The sequence below is a fragment of the Canis lupus genome, chromosome 1, assembly GCF_003254725.2.
Source record: "Canis lupus dingo isolate Sandy chromosome 1, ASM325472v2, whole genome shotgun sequence".
Classification (NCBI taxonomy): Eukaryota; Metazoa; Chordata; class Mammalia; order Carnivora; family Canidae; genus Canis; species Canis lupus.
In genome coordinates this window covers 39496517-39510746 of record NC_064243.1, presented here as the reverse complement: position 1 = coordinate 39510746, position 14230 = coordinate 39496517, and the positions used below count along the sequence as shown (strand labels likewise).

Genomic DNA, 14230 nt, shown 5'->3' with positions numbered 1-14230 from the left:
ATTTGACAGCATAAATGTCTAAATTAAATAAATTAGCTACAGGGCACCTTGGTGCCTCAGGTTGTGATCCTTGGGTCCTGAGATTGAATCCCGCCCTGGGCACCCCACAGGGTTCCTGCTTCTCCCTCTGTTTATGTCTCTGCCTCTTTCTGGGTCTCTCATGAATAAATAAATAAAATATTTAAAAAAGAAAATATTTAAAAATAAATAAATAAATAAATAAATAAATAAATAAATAAATAAATAGCTAAGAAAACCTAAAGAGATTTTTACAGGAGACCTCCACTCCAGCCATGGTGAATAATGGGTTAAACTTATCCTCTCACCATAAACAACAAAATTCCCTCATAAACATGAGGGAACTATTTGGAGATATTAGACAACAGGCAACACAGGACTATGATCTCTCAAGAAATGGGAATTCATGAAGTAAACCTAGGAGTCACCCTTGCTTCCTGTTTCAGGCTATTTTGGATCATGAATCATGGGAAGTAAGATCCCAAGTTGTGTGGCAGACTTACTTTATTTGAGGAGACAGAACTTGAAGTTTGAGAGGACTGAATTGGTTAAAACTCGGGGACAGAGTACTCAAGAGGGTGGGGAACAGTACATGGAGAAAGAGTGCCAGAAAACTCCATAAAGACTGATAATCATGCTAAATGAAAACAGTCTAAACACTCTCATTAAAAGGTAGAGATTGTCCAGTTGGATAAAAATGAAGGACCCAACTATATGCTGTGTACAAGAAATGTACTTTACATATAAAAACACAAATAGGTTAGAAGTTAAAGATGAAACAACATATATCATGCAAATACTATAAATAAATAAGAAAAACATTTAAGCTGGAGTTTCTATATTAGAGTCAGGCAAAATAGATTTCACAGCAAATATTGCCAGAGATAAAAAGGTTAGTTCATAATGATAAAGGTTAATTAATCAAGTGAACATAACAATCCTAAATGTTTATGCAACTAATAATAGACCTTCCAAATACATGGGACAAAACTGATAGAACTGAAAGGAGAAAAAAGACAATCTGCAATTATAATTGAGAGTTCAACATTCCTTTCTCACTAACTGATCAAACAAGTTGACATTAAATCAGTAAGGATACAGAAAATTTAAACAGTTCTATCAACCAAATTGACCTAATTGACATTTACAGAACACTCTCCTGAACAATAGCAGGATGAATACTCATTTTTCTCAAGTGCACACAGAATGTTTATAAAGACAGACTATATTCTGGTTACATAAGAGAAGTCTCAAAAAATATAACAGTGTTCCAGTCATACAAAGATCTCTGACCAAAATTAAATTAAAAATTCATAACAGAAAGTTATCTAGAAACATCTCCAAATATTTGGAAACTCAAAGAAGAAATAAAAAAAATAAATTAGAAAGTATTTTGAAATGAGTGAAAATGAAAGCACACTATCCCATACTTGTGGAGTGGAACTAAAGCAGTACTAGAAAGTACTCCAAAGGATAAGGGATTATTGTGACCTACCTTATAGTAATAAACACTATGTCAAAAACTTTGATAAGTGAGATGAATTGGACAAATTCCTTGAAATAGAAAATTTGTCAAAATACACACACACACACAATAGATAATGCAAATAGCTCTAGATGGATAAAGAAATTTAATTTGTATTTTAAAACTTTCCTATGAAGAACACTCCAAGGCCAGAGTCCCTACTGAGGAATTCTAGCAAACATTAAGAAAGAAAGAATACCAATTCTACCCAAACTCTTCCAAGAAACTGAAGTGATTACTTCTCAATTCATTCTCTGAGGCTTGCATTACTATGACAGACACTTTGAGAGAAAAGACTAGACCCATATATGTATGATCAATTCATTTTTGACAAAGTGCCAAAATAATTCAGTGGAGAAAGACATTTTAAACAAATAGTGCTAGAAAGTCTGGACACTCAACTGAAAAAATAAATTCAACTCTTACTTCATACCATATACAGAAATACAATAGGAACTCAAATTGGATCTCAGTCCTAAATGTGAAGTATATAACTTCTAGAGGAAAACATTACAGAAAACCCTTGTGACATTGGGATGGGCAAAATGATAAATCATACTATACTATGTCAAAGTCATAAATTTCTTTGAAAGATACCTTCAAGAAAATAAAAAGACAAGCAAACTAAGAGAAAATATTTGCAAAACACTTCTCTAAAAAATGACATGGATTCAGAATATATAAAGAACACTTACAACTCATTACTAAAAAAAGTGACCCCTTATAAAAAACAGGAAAAGGTTTTTTTAAAAAAGATTTATTTTAAGACAGAGAGAGAGCAAGCAGGGTAAGGGGCAAGGGGAGAGAATCTCAAGCAGACTCCTTGCTGAGTACAGAGCCCTATTTGGGGCTTTATCTCACAACCCTGAGATCATGACCTGAGCCCAAATCAAGAGTTGGCTATTTAGCTGAGCCACCCAGGTACCCCCGAAAACAGGAAAAGTTTTAATCACTTCACTAGAGATATTAGCAAATAAGCACTTAAAGAGATACTCAACTTGGGGCACCTGGATGGCTCAGTCGATTAGGCATTTGACTCTTAATTTCAGCTCAGGTTATGATCTCAGGGTTGTGAGACTAAGCCCTGTGTCAGGTTCTAAGTTGGGTGTGGAGCCTGCTTGGATATTCTCTCTCCCTCTCCCTAACCCTCTGCCTCCCCGACCTAAAAAAAAAAAGATACTCAACATCATCATTTATTGGGGAATTGCAAACTAAGACCACAAGGGAATGCCATTACACACTGACTAGAATGGCTAAAATTTTTTTAAATTAACAATATCCAGTGCTGATGAGGCTGTAGAACAAATGAAACTTTCACAAATTTCTGGTGAAAACACAAAATTGTATAGTCAACCTAGAAAACGGTTTGGCTGTTCTTCTTTTAATTATTTTTAAGTAAGCTCTACACCCAAAATGGGGCTTGAGCTCATGATCCCGAGAGCAAGAGTCCCATACTCCACTGACTGAGCCAGCCAGGCACCCCTAGTTTGGCAGTTGGTTAGAAAGCCAGACATCCTACAGTATTCATCATCTAAACTTGTCATCTAAGCTGGCTACACCTGTGATATTGGAATTAACATTCCTTGTCCTTCCAGAGCTTCCTTTTTCTTCTTTCCTGTATTACATCTCTTCATTCCTGTATTCCAAGCCCTCTTTTCTCTCAGTTCATTCTCTTATTTTAGTGGTACTTGTTAATTTCTTGAGAAAAATCATATAGGAGGTAAAATTTGGAGGGGGGGGGGGACTTAGAACATCCAAAACTCTCTTTAGCCTAATCTCACATATAAATGATAGCTTGGAAAAGTAGAAATTTACTATCAGAAAAAAATTTTTTCTTCAAAAAAGTGTCCCTGCAGGAATTTAAGGCATGGCTCCATTGTCTTTTCACTTTGAATGCTGCCATCATTATGATTTCTCATTCTTTTTAAAGATTGATTTATTTATTTGAGAGAATGAGCATGTGTAAGCAGTGGGGAGAGGTTTAGGAAAAGGGAGAGGAAGAATCCTAAAAAGACTCCTCACTGTGTGCAGAGTGAGATGTAGCTCCATCAACATGGGCTCCATCCTACAACCCCAAGATCATGACCCCAGATGAAACCAAGAATTAGACATAGCCACTTAGGCGCCCTAATTCCTCATTCTTCATATGTAACCAGTTTTGTTCTTCCCTGGAAACTTATGGGATCTCTTTTTGCCCCTAACATTCTAAAAGTTCACAATGATGCATCATGGCATCGAGGCCTTTTGATCAATGGTGTTGGGCACTTGGTGGGCCCTTTTAGTCTGGAAACTGATGGACAGTTATCTTGATTAATTTGGTTGTTTAATTCTTCCCCTCTATATTGCTTGTCCTATTTCTAGAACTCCTTCAGGATATCTGATTTCAGGAATTACTTCTTTGATTTCATTATATTTTCTCCTTTTCTTTAAATAATTTTTTTAAGGTTTTATCTATTTAAGTGATCTCTACACCCAACATGGGGCTCAAACTCACAACCCCAAGATCAAGAGTTAGATGCTCCACCAACTGAGCTAGCCAGGCACACCCCCTCTCCCCCTTTTTAATCTCTTGGTCTTTTTGTTCTATTTTCCATTAGATTTCCTCAAACTTATTTTCCAACCATTTAACTGAGGTTTTCCTCATTTCTGCTAACTCAAACAATCCCTCTGCTTCTTAATTCTATCTCTGCATCCAGATGTCCATGATGTTAACAAATCAGAAACATTTTGGAGAGTTTTGTGATGTAAATTGAATTACTTCTTGGTTTTCTTCAGGGCCAATTAAAAAATTAACCTTCTGGTCTACCAACAGTCAGTTTTTGCTCTTTTATCCACTTTGCAATTTCCAAAAGTTTGTTAATATTGTCTCTGTTCCAAAAAAAAAAAAAATATATTGTCTCTGTTTCTATTCTCTTTGTCCTTGTGGTTTTAAGCCTTAACAAAAATATTTTTGCTAGCATTTTATGGGGATATTAAGAGTGAAAGTAAACACACGTTTAATACTACTTCTTTACCAAGAGGTACTGACCACGACTTTAGCATTCCGTTCTCTGCAGCTTGACTAAAATGTATATAGACTTCGTCCTGGCTCTGAACCTCTCTGACCTCCTTTTGCTTAGAGCATTTACTTTAGAAACCTGGTCATCATAAATCCTTCCCCTCTCCCTTTAATATGTAAATCTTATCCTAGTCTTTTGCCATACCCAGGAATGTCTTTCTCAAAGACAAGGGAGCCGTTCCTTTGAAATGTAATCATTAAGAAACAAAGGGCCCCTATACCTCAGTTTTTGTGAGAGGAGCCTCATAGCTGACCTAATCATATTGACCAACCTCCCACTAATACCCTCTAGTACTTGTTCACTAGCGCACCCCAGTGTTTAAAAATTCTCTCTGCCTTTTGTTTCAATGGAGTGAAGTTCAATCTCTCTCCCCAATTCGTCTTAAAGTCTTTCTAGACTGTTTAACTCACTTTGGCACAATTTTTCTTTTACAGTATGTATAACTTTGTATTTTCAAAAACTACTAAAAAAAAAACCTACTTGGATCAGTAACTTACAAAGACAAACATAAGAAATAGTGAAAGTGATTATAAGGGAAAGGAGGGGAACTGAGTGGGAAAAATTAGAGAGGGAGACAAACCATGAGAGACTCCTAACTCTGGGAAACAAAGAGTTACAGAAGGGGAGGTGGGTGGGGTGATGGGGTAGCTGAGTGATGGGCACTGAGGAGGGCACTTGATGGGATGAGCACTGGGTGTTATACTGTATGTTGGCAAATTGAACTTAAATTAAAAAAAAAAAACAAATATTGTATCTGGAAATACGCTTTTAACATATTGTCCAACCCAGTAAACATTTTTTTTTTTTTTAGTAAACATTTCTTGAGTACTTGTGTATTGTGCTTGTATTATGCCAGGCACTGAAGATAACCCTCAAAAAAGCAATAAATATAGAAGATGGGCAACCACATCCAAAAGCATCTATTACAGCCATTGAGTTTGATTTGTTTACTTATAACTGAGACAAAGACTGGCTTTGTGATCTCAGGCAAATTCACTCTCCTCTCTGTACCTCTGTCTTATTTTGAAAAATAGTGGTATTGGACTACATAGTCTCTAAATTTCTTGTTTGACTCAGATTCTGAGAATAGTTTGAAGTAATTCAAAAACTTGTTTGGGGCAATAAAGTTAGTAAAATCATTTTTTAAAATATTACCTTAGTCAGAATTTATTTAAATACATTACTAGCTTATTTTAAATAGTGGTAGAATTGGATAGGGATACTATGGGATTCAACTAAGCATAGCTGAGTTCTCTGAGACGTACTTAAAAATCAGTATTTCAGCTCTATCTGAATCCTAGCAATTTTTTTTTTCTCTTTGCAGGACATAGTTTCAAGGTCCAAAAAGTATCTCCAGAGAGTATTACATTTTGGAGCTTGCTAAAAGTTCTATAAATACTCCAGCAAAGGAAAAAAAAAAAACAAGCCATCAGCAATCACTGTGACAGGGATTTATCCAGCGGCCCAGAGTGCTGGACTTCGACTGTCAGGGTTATAAAAAGCAGCAGGGTCATCATTCAAATGGACTTAAGTGCCTGCCCATTGTGTGTAAAGACCTTCCTCACCTCTCACTGCTAACAAGTTAAGATGGATAACACTAGAGTATCTTAGCCTTAGAGGGTGCTTGGCACAGCAAAATTCAAACACAGTGATCACTTCACTCCAATTCCTGGCTGAGTTTAGCCCAAAAGTAGTACGGAGTCTGTGGGAGAAGAAGAGATAATCCACAGTCAGACAGAACTGAGTTAGACTCTGGATCTCTTCCTATTTACTAGTTGTATGACTGTGGGCAGATTTACTTAACCACTTTGAGTCTCACAGACATAACATTATGTGACACGCTTAGCATAGTTCCTGGCATATAAAATGTGCTTAGTAAATATTAGCTGAAAGTTTTAATAGTAAGAGCTAATATTAGAGGAAGCAACGGTAACTTGGTTTACCTTATATGCATCGTAGGGGATCAAAGTATGCTCCCCCTTTTTATTTAAAAGTGGGACAAAAATTTCCCATGAGAAAGGTGCCTTCCCTACACCTGCAAGGGCAAAATGACTCTTATCAGCCCAGAGAGGCAATCTACATAGCAAACTTTATTAAAAACAACCCTTATCTTCCATTAGTTTCCTTATATAGATGTATCTTCCCACAGTTTGCCACTCCTAAAAGCCTAAAGCCTTTTTCCTTTGGCTGTCATTTCTTCATATTTATCATTCTTTAATAAGACATTATATAAGACCCAAGTTTAAGTTGCTCATCACTGAGTTTCTCCCATTTTTAAAAAAGATTTATGTATTTATTCATGAAAGACACACAGAGAGAGACAGAGACATAGGCAGAGGGAGAAGTAGGCTCCTTCCAGAAAGCCTGATCAGGACACTATCCCAGAACCCCAGGATCACACTCTGAGCCAAAGGCAGATATATTCAATCACTGAGCCACCCAGGTGCCCTGAGTTTCTCCCATGTTTATGTGCGCTACACAAGTTAATAAAATTATTTTTCTCTTTTTAGTCTGCCTTTTGTCAGTTTAGTTTCCAGAGCTCCAGTCACAAAACCTAAGGGGGTAAAGGAAAAGACTTTTTCCCCCTCCTCTATAGTATATGTATATACTATACACACACACACACACACACACATATATATATATATGATAACTATGTATATCTAGAGAGACATTGATCTCATCTATTAACTAAGGAGACAACAAGGCATGGGCTAGATGGCTTATTAGAATAGGAAGAAATGAGAAATTTGAAGGAATCCTCAGGTAAGAGAGGGATGAACATCCAAAGTGGTGTCTGAGACACAGTCTCTCTCAAGTGGGGTTTCTCACCTGAACCATTAACACAGAAAATGATCTAACTATTTTCTCAAGTCTTCCAATGGTGTTGTAACAGACAGAAAATAGTTCAATGGCCTTTAGGAGTCATTTTCCAAAAAAAGTATACTGTGAACTTTCTATGCAGCTATTTAAAAAGACAAAGAGGGCTTGTATGTAACATGGAAGCATATCCATGATTTACTGATGAATGCAAAAGAGGATGTCTTTAATAGTAAGCATAGAACGTCCCATTTTATTTTTTAAAATCCTATGTACAAATACTTAAAAGGAAAACAAACTCTGGAAGAATCTACATCAAATTGGGCAAGAGGCTGCCCTTGGACAATGAGGTTTGAGTGAAAGTAATGGGTGAGCAAAGACAAATTTTTAATACTTTATCTTTACTCCTCCAATGTGTTCAATGGGCATCTACTTCTTTTGCAATTAAGAACATTTCTTTCTCGAATTCCCAGTAGAAATATGACTCAAAAGAACTAAGATATGCAAACTTACCAGGCATATAGTAGTGAGAGAACAAAGTGGTAGAAATAAGGGCATGAGTGATTGCAGGCGTTTCAGGAGGTGCTGAGTAATCAGAAAGTGTGTAGGCTGAAATATTAGGGGCTGGCAGTGATCCAGAGACAGGCTGGGGCTGGATGGGTCATCTAGGAGGAGGACTCTAGTGCTCTCAAAGATTGCTATGCATTGCATGCAGGGAGCAGCCATCTGCCTCTGTAACTCCAAGCCCTGGAGAGGGGGTGCAATCCAGGTCTCTGGATCCCTCACATTGGTAACTGGATCAGTTTCCCAAATGTCAGTCATTCTTGTTGCAGCTTCATGATGTGTACCATACCTTCACAGTAACTCTCCAATCCTTCCTTTTTAAAATCTAAATAAATTTGGCTCCATTCTGATAAGAACATCCATGAAATGAGTTTCTATGTTACTTACATTTTCTACTTCATATTATTTATTAAAATAATTTTAAAGCATTTAACTATATCCCACCTAAAATTGCCAGAGCATATTTTGGGAAATAAACCAAATTATGTTACATATGTTCATTATTATCAATGAAGTCATGCTACTTAGAAGAGGAAGGCATGGGGACACCTGGGCGACTCAGTCAGTTGAATATTTGACTCTTGATTTCAGCTTGTCATGACCTCAGGGTTGTGTGATTGAGGCCTGCATCCAGCTCTGCACCCAGTGTGGAGCCTGCTTAAGATTTTCTCTCTCTCCTTCTGACCCTCCCCCCACCCAGCTTGTACATGCTCCTTTTCCCTCTCAATCTCTCTCTCTCTTAAAAAAAGAGAGAGAGAAAGAGAGATACCAGGTACTTAAAAAGTATCTGTATTTAATACAATGTGGATAACTGGAAAAATAATCAATCTGCAGACTGAGTGTGTGATAGTCTTCATGTGGATTAGTGAAAGTCCCATTAGGGAAGAGGAAGGAGAGTACTTGGAATAGGACTTTATTACAGGAATTAGACCTGATAAAACTGTAGGAGGAGCTGAGAAGTAAAGGTCTGATGAGGAGAGCTTGAGGTTTGGGAAGAATCCCCTAACCTGCCCTCCTGAGGCACTAGTGCAGATGGACAATTTGGAGCTTGCAAGGACCCAGGGAGCCAGGCAGATCTAGCTAACAGAAAGGAACCACAGCAGAGAGGAGAGCTGGTGGGGAAGTGTGCTGTCTCTATATCTGGTGGTGGGCCAGGGTTGCTGTTGGTTAGCACGGCCCACCATGAGATAGAAGAGCTGAGGTCAGGGCAGAGACCCATGAAGCAACTGGCAGTAAGTGGCATCTCAGCATCTGTTTCTCTCAGAGCATGCTTTAGTCAACTTCCTTTTTTGACAAACTCAAACTCAGAACCACACAAGGAAGGGGATTCTGGGAAACACATTGGACAGCCAGGATACTATGAGAAGGAAATGTAAGATTAAGGAATAGGAGATGGAAGTTCTGACTCAAGAATGGGGACCGGAGGGATCCCTAGGTGGCGCAGTGGTTTAGTGCCTGCCTTTGGCCCAGGGCGCGATCCTGTAGACCAGGGATTGAGTCCCATGTCGGGCTCCCTGCATGGAGCCTGCTTCTCCCTCTGCCTGTGTCTCTGCCTCTCTCTCTCTCTCTTTCTCTCTCTCTCTCTATCATGAATAAATAAATAAAATCTTTAAAAAAAAAAAAAAGAATGGGGACTGGAGGTGTGATCATAATGCTGGGGTTAAGATAATGAACATATATCTGGAGTCAGACCGAGTTACCTGCTAACAGGATGTCTGGCTCATTCTTTTTGATGAGATGGCATGAGCTTAAAAGGGACAGAAATCTAGACGTTGTTAGATTGCACACAAGACAAGCAGCTGACAGCCAACTGGTTCCACTACACCTCTGCAGGATTGTGAATTTATAACCTTGATGCACATGCACAAGCAACAGCTTAGGTCATCCAGCCATTCATTGACAGGTTTTTGTTGAGCACCTACATGCCAAACACTGTTCCAGAAGCAGAACTCAGTAGTGAAATCAGTAGATCAAATCTCTGCTCTCCTGAGAAGGGGTGGAGGACAAGCAATGGCCAACATATGCACCCACTCTATGTAGGATGGAGATGAGAGGTACGGAGTAAGAGCAGGGTACAGGTCTAAAAAAAGACTGGGGATGCTCTTTGTAGATAAGGTGGTCAGGAAAAACCTCCTTGAGGGGGATGTTGAGGAAGGATGGAGTCCCATGGTTCTCTGGAGGGCAAGTCTTCCACACACAGAAACAGCATGTGAGAAGAGATGTTTCAGGTATTGGAAGAACCACAGAGTCAAGTATGACTGTGGCAGTGAGGGCCAGGAGGAAAGCAGTAGATGAGGTCTGGGGCTAAGGAAGTCTTTGAATTTCATCTCATCCCAAGTGGGAGTGCCCTGAGGGTTTGAGCAGCAAAGTGACCTGCTCTGAATATGAAGGAGATGGAGCAGCTCTTCCCCAGTCAGAGCTGACTGGAGTTCTGTGGACACTTTATACCTTCATAAATAAGTAGAGTTAGAGAAGAAAATATGAGTGATAGGTTACCTATTAATTGAAGGAAAGCACTGAACTACTGAGACAGCTCATTTTCCTCAAGATAGGTTATTTTGTTTTAAAACTGCCCTGCAATTAGCCAAGGGCCTTATCAGTCAAAAACTCGGCCTCTGGCTTTAGTGTAGGTCCACTGCTCGCCTAGAGGCTAGGCCCCAAGATGGCACCTGAGACAGCTGGGCAGTGGCATCGTGTCAGCTTCCTGCCCCAGTGTCTCCCTGTGGTAGAAGCAGGTGAAGGGAGGGATTGTTCCCTAAGAGAGGGGGGTCCAACTGGTGACCAAGAATGGCAATGATGGAAGAAATGCATTAAGTCAGAAGAGGACTTAGCATAGGGAACAGGTTGTGTCAGTGTAATTTCATGGCCAAATGCCAGTCCTCGTGGTCATCAAATATTAGAGCTGGAGCAAAATAGCTTAGAGAACTTCAAATCCTATAAACTACAAAACTGTGCTGAGGAGCCCTAGGATTCCACAAAGGTGACTCAGGGATAATTTGGAGACGGGATGTGAAAGAAAGCCGGTGGGTCTCCTTCATCCTGGCCTCTACCACACTGTTCCCACCTAGGTTAGATCAAATATTTATCTAAGATTATTCTTGAAGGAAGAGTTTTGCAGTTAAAAATAAATAAATAAATAAATAAATAAATAAATAAATAAATAAATAAATAAATAAAAGGTTTGAAAATCACAATCAAATCTAGTTTAATCATCTCCTTGTGGAGCTGGAAAAAAAAAAAAAGGTTCAGAGATTAATTACAGATGTTCTGGACAGCCCTTCTCAAACCTGGCCTCTCAATCACTTATTGCCTGGGCGCAATATTATTTAATAAGCACTTACTATGTGCCAGGCACTTGACTGGATTTTGTACAATCTTTATCTCATGAATCCTCCAACAAACCTATAAAGTATTAATGGTCCTATTACTGCTAACGAGTGGCAAAGACAAGACATGGGCCCAAGCCAACCGATCTGACACCGAAGCTATAATTCACAAATTCTATGCTATCCTTAAACCAAACCAAACTACCAGCCAAGGTGATTCTATCAACCAAAGAAATTTGTTCAAATGTTTAGAACAGCCATAGAGGTTGACATAACATTTAGAGAGCTTTTAATATTTTACTGAATATTCTTTATGTAGTGTCAGCCATAAGCAGGGCGCTCTTACAGGGGATTTACAAATACTAGTTCACTTAATGTTTCCAACAGCTCTAAGAGGGTGTTTGTATCAATAGTCCCAATTTGCAGATGAGAAGTTGAATAATTGTTCCCCTACTGGTAGAGGAGGGATGCGAACCTACCGGATGCTACACACAAAACACAGTAATTCCATCAAGCCAGCTTCCAGGCTTCTCTTCCCGGAAGAGAAAAGAAAGCCACAGCCTTCATGTCCGCCAGACCGGATGTGCCCGATTTACTTCCGCTCACACCCCATTGGCCGGGAGCCGGTCACATGACCACGAGTAACTACAGGGGAAACCCGGAAATGCAATCAGTGCGCGGAGGGGCAGGCGGGAGAGGTCCGGTGCGGAAGCCCTCCCTTCTCCCACGGGGAAAAGGCACAGTAAGTGATATGAAAATACTCATTGGGAGGGGGAAAAAAGCCAATTTCTGTATTTAGTTCTTTAAAAATCACACATCTAAGAGGGCTAACAATACAAGTGGCGAGTTCGTTTAGCAAATGGCGTTTTCTGAGTGGCCTCGTTGCCCAGGACAGTTCACAGGATCGACGGCCTCGTGCGTGAGCCCAGGTAGGAGCGTGGGAAGGCAGTGGGCCTCGCCTTCCTCTTCCTGCCCATGCGCTGTGTGCACCCTTAGGCCTTCCCTCTCAGGCCCCCTTTCCTTCACAGGCTTGTTCTGTTCCCCTCTGAACCGATTTAGGCGTGAAGCCTGGCAGGGCCACCTCGCTCCGGTGGCTCTGGAGCAGCTGGAGAAAGAAGCTGTTCCCTGGGCCCGAGAAAGCTGGGGACAGGCCGCCGCCGCGCTTCTCTCTGCCTGACACCTGCCAGCTCCAGCTGACCTGGGACAGCCTTTGCTGCTCTGAACCTAAGAAGCCTTGACCCTTCCCCAGCGCACGGACACAGCAAGCCACGAAAGCACTGGGTGGCCCAGGCTGAGAAGGGAGGGAGGCCCCTAAGGAAGCGTCGTGAGGCAGGCAACCTGCACTCCAACCCGTTGGGACCAGGGAGGCACCTGGAGATCCCCTCTGGCGGGTGAGTGCTGCTGTGAACAGGGGAGTCTTAGCCCAATACAAATCCACAGGTGTCTTATAGGAATTTGAGGCCAGGGCTGCCAAAATACCTATTTTCCTTTTTTTTTTTTTTTATTCTTTTCTTTAAATTCAATTTAGGGCAGCCCGGGTGGCCCAGCAGTTTAGCCCTTGCCTTGGGCCCAGAACCTGATTCTGGAGACTCGGGATTGAGTCCCACATCAGGCTCCCTGCATGGAGCCTGCTTCTCCCTCTGCCTGTGTCTCTGCCTCTCTCTCTCTCTCTCATAAATAAATAAAATCTTAAATTCAATTTAATTAGCATATAGGGTATTATTAGTTTCAGTTGTAATTTAGTGGTTGTTCATCAGTTGCAATAACACCCAGTGCTCATTTCATTACGTGCCCTCCTTAATGCTGGTCCCCCAGGTACCCCATCCCTCCAACCCGCCTCCCCTCCAGCAACGCTCAGTTTGTTTCCTAGAGTTAAGAGTCTATTATGGTTTATCTCCCTCTCTGATTGCATCTTCTTTTATTTTTCCGTCCCCTCCCCTATGAGCCTCTGTTTTGTTTCTTAAATTCTGCAAATGAGTGAGAGCATGTATTTGTCTCCAACTGGCCTGTTTCACTTAGCATAGCTCCCTCTAGTTCCATCCAGGTCACTGCAAATGGCAAAATGTCATTCTTTTTTGGAGAATTCCTGTTTTTCAAAAGGAATGGAAAAGCAGGACTTGCTGTGACTCTTCATTCTAAGTTGTTGATATCTGTTTTAAACAATTTAAAAAATGCTGCAAATTAAACAAAACATGTGTGCAGGCCAGCCTGACCCCAGGCAGACAGTGTGTGGCTGGGGATTAGGTCCACGCGGCACAGTCCCCTACTGAGGACTGTCTTTGTCCCATTGGGAGCTCTTGGGGACACTGGCCTGGGTGTTTGGGGGATATTCTGTGTTTGTGGCCCTGGAGGAGCAAGGCTCTGGACTCACTGAGCAGAAAGCAATAAAGATGAAGACTGACTGGTGATGGTTAACTGCCAAGAGCACTTCATGGCAGGGCACGGTAGTCCTGATCTTCCTGATGATCCTGGAGCTCGGAGTGGCGGCCTCAGCTGCACGGAATGACACACTCCTGTGTGAGCCAGATGTTTGGACCCGCTGCCAGGGAAGTAGGGGGAGGTGCCATCCACCCCACTCGGATGTCAGCTCCCCCGGGTGGTCGGGGCTTCAGCGCCATAGCAGTAGGTGGGGTGCACCTGGCTGGAGACGCCAGGGATGCTGAATTTACATTGATCATTAGATTAAACTAAAAACACACAGAAAGTTTGATGTTTGTACAGATCCTATGAGGAAACCTTTGTAAGCCAAAGATTCTGCTGGCAAAGTGGATCGGCCATGCCTCTCCTCACTTAAACCCTCCTAATTTCTTGTACACATTCAGAGCATGAGAATCCAGCTTTCTGAAATTGAGGCTCATGTGAACTTCAAACAGGAGAGTGGGGGGAACAATTTCCACACCACTTCAGGAGTGGGTAAC

The 14230-nt window shown here is 40.9% G+C and overlaps 2 long non-coding RNA genes across 4 annotated transcripts in view; one reads left to right on the top strand and one right to left on the bottom strand.

Annotated features, from left to right (window-relative positions):
- LOC112644281 (uncharacterized) overlaps positions 1-11888 on the bottom strand; it is a 66648-nt gene extending 54760 nt beyond the window's left edge. Inside the window, exon 1 of the long non-coding RNA XR_007412703.1 lies at positions 11792-11888. This is a non-coding gene — a long non-coding RNA (uncharacterized LOC112644281). The remainder of the gene's footprint in view (positions 1-11791) is intronic.
- A 68-nt stretch (positions 11889-11956) lies between these two features.
- On the top strand, positions 11957-13011 carry LOC112644280 (uncharacterized). 3 transcript variants are annotated; one of them, XR_007412684.1, is made up of 3 exons: positions 11957-12241; positions 12372-12703; positions 12841-13011. It is a non-coding gene; the product is annotated as an uncharacterized LOC112644280 (long non-coding RNA). The 3 variants fall into 3 exon arrangements; XR_003126273.2 differs by having other exon boundaries at positions 12341-12703; XR_007412683.1 differs by having other exon boundaries at positions 11957-12703.
- The last annotated feature ends 1219 nt before the right edge of the window (positions 13012-14230 follow it).